At 40.2% G+C, this 12816-nt stretch overlaps 1 long non-coding RNA gene across 1 annotated transcript; it reads left to right on the top strand.

The window, feature by feature from the left end:
• The first annotated feature begins 8701 nt into the window (after window positions 1–8701).
• Window positions 8702–12306, top strand: LOC120835284 (uncharacterized). Its single transcript, XR_005714560.2, has 2 exons — window positions 8702–8785; window positions 11985–12306. It is a non-coding gene; the product is annotated as an uncharacterized LOC120835284 (long non-coding RNA).
• The last annotated feature ends 510 nt before the right edge of the window (window positions 12307–12816 follow it).

Here is a 12816-nt window from a genome sequence, read left to right as displayed (position 1 = left end):
ACCGGAGCTGTCCCCTCTTGATGAGAGACGGGCGGCAATGATTGGGGATCGGGGACAGGGTCTGGGCCAACATCGGCGTCAGGGAGGGTCGAGGTTCACGCTTCACGTTTGGAAGCTGTGCCACATTATGTAGCACAGCACATGCCAGCACGATTTTGCACACCTTTTCAGGAGTAAACAATAACCTCCCTCCAGTGCAGTCGAGGCAGCGCCATCTGCCCTTAAACAGGCCGACGGTGCGCTGCACTACAGCACCAATCCTTCCATTTGCCACATCTTCTAAGAGCGCAAGATCAGCCATTTCGCGTCATTACGCATTGTGATGGCATCATGGCATTTTATTACCGTCTATTCGATCTGACAAGCAACAGCTGTGTTTTGAGGATGAATTGCATAACATGCCAATATTTTTGCAGAACATGTTTCACTTTTCTTTGCGCTACGCTTTTTTGCATTCACTTTGATGTCAGACCATTTTTTCTTTATTTCGGCCACAGTCCGAGGTTGTGAGGCTGCAGCATTGCTCTGCAACCTTTCGCCACTCAGGTGCCTTTTAGGCATTAGTAATGTTCATACTGTGCCCTCCAAAAAGCATTTGACTTCTCCTTTCCACCTCCCAATGATCATTTCGACACTCAGTGAAGTTACGTTTCTTCGTTTTCCTCTGTGTTTGTCATGATTTCTCAATCGATGAATATTAATTTGTGGGCGTTCCACAGACTATATAAGGGCAACTATGGGCGTGACATGAAGCCGCAAAAGCTGCGCTGCATTTAGAAGTGATTGTGATTTATTAAGGGAAAACTGCGTAGGACGTGCGTGCGCACGGTTTTATAAGTCTGAATATTTCTGTGCGTACGCACGTCCTACGTTTCATCCGTACGCCACTTTTGGCGCAAATCCTACGCAAGGTTTTAAAAATGAGGCCCCTGATCCTTACGGATCTGTATACATACCCGTAGGTAACCTTTGTTCTGGAGTTCGCCTCCTCTCTCGCAGGTGTTCTGAATTCCGGTGATTGGCCTCCTGCCACGCTGGGATTGAGGCCTCACAAATTTACTCTCGTTAAGTCCATTGTGTGCGTGGCTTTGAGCTTCGGTGGTCTCGTATGCCTACAGGAAGTGGCCATTTACTTACGTGCCATCGTGGATTGGCACAAAACATCACAACACAAATAATCATGTTCCCCATAGAACGAACATGGAGACCGGGTACTATGGTGACCCTTGACTTTTCATTCAGCACCAGCACAAGGTTCACATTTTGGGAGTAGTTAGTGCTACTGCTAACAACTTCTATATGGGTTGCTATGGATGTTTGACTATGAAGACATTCATTATCCCTCCAGGATAGATCCTGATCCTAATATTTGGGGAATGTTTGTCAGCAGAAAGGCTAAACTAAGACTTGTGACTATGGCAAACATCTATATTTTAACATGAATGAAAGCGTTGGACTAATCAGATGCATCCAGAAAGTGTTTAAGGGGCTGGAGGGAAAAGTGACCTGTATATTTATGCCTCCATTGGTTGTAGTAATGACAAGTACCCCTCCAATGCTTAATGTAAAGTTGGGACACATTGCATTGGGTTTTGTTTCCTTTTTCGGTTAGTTGAGACCCCGTCTAGTGGCACGCCCCCTAAAAGTCCAATGCTGGGAAGCAGCTTGACATATCTCGCCAGCCAACACTCGATAATAATCAACACGTGCCATCATGCGTGTTTCAGAGAATTTCACCTATTTCACAGTAGGAAGAGCCACAGCGAGTGTTACTAATAACCATTTTATTCAGGTGGCCCACTACATGATGACAATGAGACAGCGAACAAGCATGAACAAAAGCAGGACCCGGAAACTGCAGCAATCATGTGATGCTGTTTGACCCACCCATCAGGCATCTGTAGACTGTAGTGTTGTTAACTACTTGGATTTGTCTCACTCTTAATCCCCTCAACGACAGTTGAAACATCTATTATGTAGAAAACCATGCTTACTCTTTGTCCACACCACCTCTCGACCAAATTAGCTTAATGCCTGAAATATAAAATATAACACGATACCCAGAGTACGGTACTTCTCTGAATGACAGATAGGCCGCACATCTGGCACTGCTTTGAAAACCTCAAACTAAGACGCATGTCAACCACAATGACACCCCTCGTACACACACACTCGTAGTCTGGCTCGTCTCCACGTCCAGAGCAATAAGACATCAGATCTACCTTCATTGGAGCAGAGCTAAAATCAAACCAGCCCCCCCTCCACCTATCCACCTCACCCGTCAGCCCCAGCCAAATCCAATCAAAGCTCGATACTAGCCGTGATTGATTGGCTTCCAATCCAATTGAATCTCTCTCAGATGGAGGTGGGGGAGGGGGAAGAGCTGCCTTGCTCAAAGCCATTAGGCATTGGCATGTGTTATTGCGGGGGGGTTCCAGAAGACAGATAAGAGAGATGGCAGGAGAAGAGAAGTAATTGAGAGAGATTGAGGGTGTGTGGGATGGAAGATGACGGAGAGAGAGAAATGTACGTATATTTACTAAGGGTGGGGGAAAAAAATTAATTCTCAGATGCATTGCGATGCTCTCTTGAAAGATTATGACCCAATGCAGAAAACTCAATAATCGGAAATTTCAACCGTAGTCCTCAACATTGCAATCGGCTGTAACAATCCTGTGACTCCTGGCTCCGTTCCATATTCCTAGCTGAACTGAGCTCAGAATATGGATGGAACCATTGCCCCCTTGGCCTAGAAGTAACTTTTTTATGCAAAATATTTTTTAGAAACGCACTGGGACTGACATTAGCCTCCTCAGAATCTTGTTCGTGTTTGTATGTGCTTGCTTCTTCAGTGTGACCCATAAAGGTTGAACTTTTTCCGTGAACTACTTTGTCTATTTGGACATTTTTTTCCCGTCAGGATAAAGGGGAGCCCGCGTGAGTGTTTTGATGTGTAAAAATTAGTTGATATGTTACTGGTGAAGAAATATATCCATATTTCACACAAAAAAAACACGTGTAAATCGCCTTGTAAATATCATAAACACCCATATCAATCATTTTAAGCATGGATTTACCAGGCTAAAACCACATCTACATGATAGCCATGTCATGTTGATAAGAGTACTGAAAACTACTCTACAGGGGGCTTTGGTGCAGGCCTCACGGGCCTGAAACGGCAGCTCAGAAATTCAGGATTTTCTTGTATCTCAGCCTGTGGTAGGAGGTTTCACGCCTTTCAACCACTCGTTGTGATCATCTGATCCCAATGGTTCCGAAGACCCCCACGTAAAAAAGAGAGACAGCTTCCTTGGTTCAAAGCGCAAATAGAGCACGTAAAATGGTGCTTGGGTATGCCGATTGGAAGAAAAAAACTCCTTTACCCTCAAACCAGCGCAGAAGACCTGCAATGGCAGGTGGACGTACCTACCTAAAAAAACGGGATTCATTTTATAATTGTCTTATAATTGTCTTGTTTTATAATAAACAAGTGTCCGCTTGCTGCCACCCTGACTCAGCACAACACCAACGTTTCAATGTTGACTGCACCGGAACTGGCTAAACTAGAGAAGTTGGAGCAGCTACTTGAACCATGCAGGCAAGTCCACTTTTTCCGTCCTCTAATGTGCATTTTTGTTTTTTTTGCGCACGGGTGCATGATTGTGTGTTTAGGCCTACTTAGTCTTATTGTTTTAGGCCCTTATTAAACACATGCCTGCACCCTTTATTGCAGATATTTTGAACTACTGAGCAGTATGTTTCCTATTTACTGGTCTTTCCAGCTATGTACCACCTGTCAATAGTGATAAAGTCATCAGATGATGATCCCATCTAAGGGGTGAAATTTAAAGACACATTTACTGCAGACCTTGCCGATCGCTAAGCGATTACAAATCTGAAGATGCTGAAGACAATGGGTGACCCCAGGTTTAACGACATGAAGTGCCCCAAGACCCCAAGAAGAAAGAAGTGAGGTGTGGGCTTCACTGCTCAACCTGATGCTATAGGTGGAGGATCCCAAAAAGCTGAGGATGTCTTCCTTTTTGTCTGATTAAGATTCAGGGGAAGAAGAGAAGACAACAGAGTGGAGCCAAAATTGCAGATGGGGGACTGTCCACTAGGAAGGCAACACACACGACATGCTTGTAGGAATAGCAAAAGAAGCACCTGTCAACCCCAGCTACCACAGTGACCTGTGGTGACCTGAGCAGCTGTTCTCACTCTCAAGTCATTGGCTCCAGAAAATGTGAACATGCTTGTCTATCTCAGCAATTGGCTGAAAGTTAAAGATGATTAGTCACAATTCCGTTGAAGTAGCAAAGATCTTTCTGTTTTCATTTTCAAGTTTGTTTGCACTTTAAGTATTTGCACTTTAACATGACAGATTTAAATGTCAGTTCAGTTTATCAAGGTCACTTGTTATGCTGTTGTGTGTGTTGTTCAATGTTAGCAATGACAGGACCAATGTACCAATTTAAAATACACTTTTATTTATACTAATTTGGATATTTGATACATATTTAAATACCTGGCTGGCACTTTATTAGGTAGGAATTATAGAGCTCAGCCTCTTTTAAAACACAGCCTTGTGTGTAGTTTTGTGTTTAAAAAAATAAGTTGTCTAAATTACACGCTGCCTGAAGTGATTACTTGTTAATTAATAAGATTTAGTCTTTCAAAGACAAACTAACTTTTAATCATGATTAATCAATTTCAAAATGTGTGATTAATTAGTTAATTTTATTTTATTATTTATCTGGGGCTGTCAATTTGATCTATTAACAGCCCTAGATATTATACAATAGCTGAATGCTAACTGCCTAAAAAGGGGGATTTGTTTGAAGAGAAATTATTAGGTCAAATAATTCAGAACTTTAGCGAATTATGTGTTTTGATCTATTTTGAAAAGTGCTGCAAACAGATTGCAACAGATTACATGCCAATACTACATAATGTGCTGTAAACGTCTTGGCCCGTTATTGTAATTCTGTGAGACCAGACTGAGAAAGCGTTTATGCTTGTGTGTGTTTGGATTTGGTTTCAGTGTGTATGCTCTTTTTAGAATTGCCTTGTTAGGAGTGTAACTTCAAACTGCAAAAGTGATTAAAGACTACCGGGAGGAACAATAAAATGTCTCATATTTCTGTCTGCCTCTCATACAGTTACAGCCAGAAGACACGGACGATCCACAGCTTTTCATCGGACTGCATCTTAGAGTTGATCAATACTACACTGGTTCGCTTTGGGAACCCACTTAACCTGAATGTGTTCTCAGAAAATACAAATGTTTTGATCACAATGGACTAGAAACTAGATTGAGTCAGTCACAATGGTTCACTGAAACCTTTACATTTTTTATTTTAATGACCCAAACCTGTAATCTTGCACATACATACTTAGAAAGCGAAAAAGACAACGCTAATGGCTAACGCGTCTCCTCGCCATCCTCTCCCCATATATATATATATATATATATATATATATATATATATATATATATATATATATATATATATATATATATATATTGCCTATGTAACCTTAAATTTATTTTCCTCTTGTTACCAACCTCTCAGCCTCTGCATTTTTCATCTGGATTTCTTTTGGCCCTCTGATACAGTTCATTCTGGCAATGTATCCCAGATGATTGATCGGGTTCCCCATCAGTTTTTCCTTTACAATTGTCGTTCCTTCTGCTGCCTGTGCAACTTTCAAGTTCATTCTCGCCTCGACCCATTTCCTTCATTATGTCGCTGTAGCAGCACCACAAAGCTCTGTCTGTACTTTTTTTGTAGATGACGTCTTTGAATGGGAGGTACCGTCAACCTTTCAGTCCTGGTTTTGTGGACACAGGAGTAATAAATGACACCCCCAGGTCTCTGTTCATATGTTTTTCCAATTCCTTACTGTTTGACTGAGCATTGGAAGCTCGCCCGTATCCCACAGTAACAAGATATCATAGTTTTCCCATGTTTTTTAACTGGCAATGCTAGGTTTCCAAAGTCCTGTCAAATGTACCACCAATCACCATAATTAACATAATAGTTTTGATATTAGGGCAGTTGATGAATTTTTAAAAATCTCACATTTTGAAATGCACTATAAGTGCCTAAAGTGGTTTGCTTCTCATCCCCCTTTTGTTTGATACGTTGAGGAATTCCTCAAGTTCTCAGTTTGTTTTACTTGTGCAAAAAGCTCTCTCCATCTTCAACAACCGTCTCGATCTCCGTGATCTAACTGACTGCAGCACGCAGCGATTGTGAATCAGGTGTCAATGCACACCAGAACTAAACAAAGATGCATTAACTTAGTTAAACTATTTATTGCATTGATCTCGGGTCACAATAATCTAATAGATTATTGCTATGCTGTTTATAGATAAATCGAAGAGGAAGTGTGTCTTGATCCAGGAGGCTGCACCCTTCCTTCAATGAAAATGTGTTGTTCTGCACACAATGCAAGAGCTACCTACATCTTTGGTCGTGCATGGGGAAAATGTCATCTTAACAGGTCATATTAGACAACATTGATAGTAATAACAAAACAGCTGGCGGAGAATGTTTCACATTCAGCCTTTGCTCCATTTTCTTTAGAATTTATATTAAGACACTTTACAACATCCAGAAAACTAGAACTAGAACTAGAAGACTAATTCCATCGTGCTACAGTTGTAGAACATAAAAGCCAACCCATAGGCGGTATCCAGACTTGTTTATAACTGTTGGCGAGAGGAATCAAATACTGCTTGATGTTTCATACTCTTTTGATACGTGATTGAGAATGCAGTTTAGATATGTGTCATTTTGTACCAAAACAGCCCCTCATTTTATTTATTTATTTTTGTCATGGAGAAAACATAAAATAATTTCACCAGCTATTAACTTTAAATCAGATCATGAGATCAATTGTCAGACATGATGTGACTATGTGGTAAATAGCGTGTGTGTACGACAAGACAAAAACCACACACACACTAACACGAAGGAGGGTTTATGTTGATAATGAGGCATATTTGACATCACCCTCATCTGGATGTGGTGTTTGTTGCTCTGCCTCTTCCTCCAACAACTCCCTCTGACCACAACTCCCAGTGTCCTGACAAACCAAGAGAGAAACAGACACAGAGGAGCTGAAAAAAAATGGGTGAGTGTGCAACCCACAGACCGCATAATGGTTGTGGCATCAGTTATATGGCCACTGCAGAGAGAGAGAGAGAGAGAGAGAGGCTCCTTTTGACGTTGTGTCTTTTGCTTGTTTTTCAGAACCATATTGAGTAATATGCAATTTTCCAAAGGACAGAAGGGACAATGTGAAAAACAATAGAATTACCAGTTTAGACTTTGGTAGCAGGGGTGAAACAATTTCCTGTTTTCTTTGGTTAATGCAGTAAACAAACCGCAGTCCCCGAGTGAAAGTCTGTGACCATCCTCCCTGAAATGGAGTCGGATGGAAAGTATTTGGAATATATCAAATGTATTTTTCGGGATCTCTACGCAGCTGTACAAGCTACACAGTAGTGAATTGCTGTTGAGTTTCTTACAGTCTTTCAAAATAACAACATACAGTTAAATAGTCATCCTGCGCATTTATTAATTATTATATATATATATTATATTTTATTATTAATTAAAAGTTTATTTAAATAAACACAGTGGCAAATAACCAAAATCTAATAGCCTAATGCAGTATTTTTGTGAAATGGTTCAAATATGTTTCACTATGTTCAGTGACTCACAATCAGGTTGTGACTAAGAAAAAAATGGAGTATGATGAAGTCTCTAAGAATAAATAAATTCCTCTCTCACTGTTAGCTCTCTTTTTCTCCATAACACTGTCATGGAGTTCATGCAGTTCATTATTCAATTATAATTCAATTAAAATGTGTTATTATTAAATTATTAAAAGGTGTGTGGAGTAATTTAATCTTCTCTTAAGCATGCAAAACCTCAATTTTTTTTAATACAAATGTTCACGTGATCTGTCAGTCAGCTGAATAAATGATTGATACTGGTAATACACCACAGCAATGTTGTATTGGATGTGAATTGTTGTGCTTTATAAATACAATTTAAAAGCAGCAGATGTGGTTACCCTTTGTAATTATACAGTAACGTTCTGGTATACTGTAAAACTACAGTAAACCCATTTCTTTCTGTCGCATTGTAAGGGATCGGGACTGAGACTCAGGAGCAGAGTAATAAAACAAAATACTTCTTTCCAGGTTCGGGATCTTTACTGGCAAAAGTCAACTTTACAAAACAAACCAAAAGGTAGCACAGGCACAAGCGGACTTAACACGCTAGAGAGGAAGAAAGAAAAAGGCCTGGCAATAACAAAAACAGGAAGACCAAAAATGAACACTGGCTTGAACCGCATAACAACTATTTTATTGTTATTTGTTATGTTATGTTATATAAAGTCTAACGTTGGTCAGAGATCTTTGGCTTTGACTCAAAATGATTTACATGGATTTATCCAGCAGCACTACAGCCAGCATGTGGAAAAGAGCTTCCATACACCAAAAAAAGTGTTGAGGGCCACACCTGCAGTAGGGTATGGACGCGTGTTAGAAGAGTTCAGTGAGGATAAGCTGTTGGATATCTCTAGCTCTTACAACACCTCCTCATATCTCCGTCTATCTTTGTTCCTGTCTCCACTCGGGCCCCGGCCATAAAGATTAAACTCCTAAAGTCCAGAGGTTGCCACTACTTGATTTACAAGACCGAGACACCCGACACTCATTCCTCTCCAACATCTCACAACCTCAGCAGACCAACACGCGCAGGTGAGCGAGTCGTTATTATTAATATATTGACTTTAAGTATTTCTTTAGTTTCATGACAAAATACACTCAAAGTAGGTACATGTTTTAATGTGTGAGTTTGTACGGAGAAAGCATGAAATGCGATTTAACAAATGTCTAAATCTTTTGATAGATTTTCAAGACATTTCAAGTAAAATAATGAATCACATAAATAGTTTTTATTAAACAAAAGCAAGGCAGGCAATAACATGCATTTAACTACATTTTTGGGACACACATTTCACATAACTTCTTACTCATCAAAATAATTTAGATGAAACGTTACTGTCCGTTGCTGTGCTTTATTTAACTCCTGTGCATTCCTTTAGATTACTTGAGAGGACCAAAAATGTCTGTGTGACAGAGTGCCATCAAACAATGCATTAATATTAATTCCCAATATCCCATCAGTAAAAATAATGGTTTAGAAATATTATAAATTGCTATTAGATAAACAAAATATTCAATTGGCTTCAATTGAGACATCTCTGTCCTTTTAAGCTCTGAGTTTCTGTGCTTGGCTTCACAGTTTAACGTCCAAAGATATAAAGAAAAAAGATCACACTCTAAATTCATGTAATTTTCAATTACTATTACACATGCTTGCGATTTCACAGTGGATCAATACTTGCCCTGAGATTAATAAACGGATAACTAAACAAAAAAAAGCATTTTTCCACAAACTAAGTCAGGTTGAATTATTACAAATTACCTCTCAGTAAAATGTTCACCCTTTCCAAATATCTTATGTTAGCAGAAGTTCGATATAAATGTATTTTATAAAAATCGAATTCTCAATAGTGGAACTCTGATTTGCTCCTCAAATTCTTGATATTATTCTTCGTTTATAGAGACCCTGTACATGGAAAAGTTAATCCACTCCATGGTGGAATGAACCCAAATACATTTACTTGTTTGTACTATTTTGAAGTACTTGTGGCCTACATTACTGTAGCATTCATATTTCATATGACTTTACATACGAATATTATGCTTCTGACTTCACAAAATTCATTTGATTTTTGATTATTTTGAGTCCAGTGAATACTAGTTAGTGTAGATGTATGTATGTAAGGATGGACTGTGAATACACTGTACGTCTACTGCGTAACACATTATGAAGTAATTGTGTAATGGAATCATAATTAGAATGTCTGCCTTAAAAATAAAAAAATGAAGTAGAGTGATGAACCAAGTAGAAAGCTAATTGTTGTGAGAAACAAGAGTGAAGTAGAGACTCCACGGAGGTGGAAGGAGATCAGGCAGAAGCGTCCTCTCTGGCACCAGTGACCAGTGAGTGGCTCACACTGACACAAACTGTGTTGTTATCGGGTGGTAGCGGAGTCCATCCGATCTCGATCCGATAGTGAGGTGCTGATGCTTAGTAGCTCCTGCACACACGCCTTGTAAGCTCTCTGTGATGAAGAGGCCTCCGTCTGAGACGCTTGATAGATGGTCAATTGAGAACGGGAGGGAAGACCTTTGGCTTTATATGAATTCTTTAGATTTCAGAGTTTTTTAAAGAAATACCCAGAGTTTGGACTATTTCATTGTAAAATAGAGAAGGGATTACATCCTGTAATACAAAAGTCATTGATGGAACATTTGAGAATGATTCAATACAAGCTGCTGTCTTACATACTGACCTGGAAAAAAGCTCTGGTTAAAGCTGCGCGTAGAGACTGGGGGCAGGGGAGAGTGTTTGTGAAGCAGGTACAGACAGATATGTGGTTTTAGGAGGAGTTTCTTTTTCCTCTACTCCTCTACTTATCTGCTGTTTTATTCATTGTCTTTTCCCTAACTTCAACTCGCCTCACTCTCATTTGTAGAAGACTTTGTCTGTCCCTCACTTCCCATCTTCCTTCCTATCTTCTCTTCACATATTTATCCCTCCTTTTTCCATCCGTCATCCACTGGTCTTAAAATGTTCTATAATCCCACTTTTATCTCTCGTTATCTCTTATTCCCTCTCCTGTCTTTACCTCTGTCCTTGCTCCCTCTCTATCTCTCTATCTCTCCATCTTCAGGTGTTGTCTGACGGCTTTAAGCGGAGGGCAATTAGTCCGTCATTCTCATTAATAATACATTGTTAAGCTCGTTAATTATTTACCTTAATTGCTGATATAAGTTTCTCTTCCGTTGACACACACACACACACACTGGTCACTAGCTCTCAAAGGTGACGGATGGATTGAGTTTCTGTGGCTCTCTTTCGGCTCCTTTCCTTTATTTCTATCCCTGTGTGTGTGTGTGTGTGTGTGTGTGTGTCTTCAGATCAATACAGTTGATTGAGTGTAAATGAAAAGAGTGCAGCAGCTACTAAAACTGTGTCACTGTGTTAATGAGGCCCAGTGAACAGGGAATACTAATGTTTGTCTTTGGATTATCTAATTTATTGATCACTGATCAAGGAAACTGTTATCAAATACAAATAATACATCTGTAGTTAAACGGAGCAAACACGCAGGGCTTTTGGGCCAATGAAAAAATTGAAAAGTCCCCTTAGAGTGCTGTTTTGGTCTCCTCCACCTTCTTCACCTCCTACTGTGGCTTCATCGCAGCTTCACTGACAACAAATCAGATCAATAAACTCAAATGCTGTAAACTGAAAGTGGCTTTAGAGCTCTCATGTGGATAAGGGAAAGACATTTCCACATATGTATGTTATTTTTACATACTAAGAGAAAGAGACTTTGGGCTCATTAAAACAGCATGCATACGTTTTCTTTCCAAAAGTGAGCTGAACAGATGGACATCACTCTAATCTGATCGATATAACAACGCTGCCAACAACCACGTGTTCTTTTATTGTGTAAACGACTGGTTAAGGATCATGTTGTTCACGGTTTCCTCATTAATGTTCTTTTTCTAATATCACTATTTTAATGCATGAAAATACCTAAATGTTCCTGAATGACCATCCAGCAGATTTATGTACAGCCCATTTTTGGCGCTAATAAAAGTCTGTGATTTATTTCTACACGGTCAACACATTTGTTCTTTTGATCTTTGTGCTGTACCCTATTTATCTGGAGAAACCTTTGGACCTGACCTTCAACCTAGGGCCAGGACAGAGTCTCTATCAGCAACATGAGAAACTAGTGTGATAATGTGTACATATATAAATATGTTACATTCAGTACTCTTTTTCTCTTTTTCATTTCCCTTTTCTCTATTTCAGTGTAACCGGTAGGGTCCTCCTCATGTCCCTTTGCGTGTGTGTGTACACATCGGGGATATCTCTGGCTGTGAAGCTGGCTGGAGCTGCTTTCGCTCGGCAGTCAGCCTGAAGACAGACAGAAGATGGACAGACGGGGGAAGTGGAGGACAGAGGCGGGCGCCGTCAGTAACAAGGATTCATCCTGTTGTGATGCTGCAGGCTGACAGGATATCGTTGTTACTGGGGGCGAGGCTCTCGCCAACACGCACAGTGCCGCGGGACCTTACCGTTTGTGATGTGCTGTGATGTCATTTCCAATAAAGGAACATTTCAAATCCTCCTCCGGCTGTTCCAGGATCAAAATGAACTTGTTTTCTAAGCAGCACCAGGGCCTTAATAATGAAGCTCTTTTTAGCCATGAAGATAAGGCCTGAAGCACATTTTTATCAGCATAGCACGAGTCATACCGGAGTCAACAGACGTAGAACCCAGCTGAGACAGGACACTTACAAGTAGAGGGGCGTAGATACGGTCTAAGGAGACCGAAGCTGTGAAACTAGAATGCTGGAACGCTGACCGTAGTCAGCCAAGACTTAGTGGTACAAAGAAGGGAACACACGGATGAGTAGGGACAGATGCAAACAGAGAACCACACAATCCCGAGCAGGAAGGGAAGTACAGTAACTGAAACAATTGACATATTTGAGAATAACTACATAAAAGAGGAAATGATCAAAGTAGAAACCATAAAAAACCACCAGCAGGTGATTGGAATGGTAATCACCCTCAGTCTGAGGAACAGTGGCAGATGTAAAGGTCCACCTCTGAATGATGTCTGCAGGGAAGTGAAGCT

Source organism: Gasterosteus aculeatus, chromosome 1 (assembly GCF_964276395.1).
Source record: "Gasterosteus aculeatus chromosome 1, fGasAcu3.hap1.1, whole genome shotgun sequence".
Lineage (NCBI taxonomy): Eukaryota > Metazoa > Chordata > Actinopteri > Perciformes > Gasterosteidae > Gasterosteus > Gasterosteus aculeatus.
The sequence above is the reverse complement of the archived record's forward strand: the minus strand, read 5'-3'. Positions and strand labels throughout refer to the sequence as shown.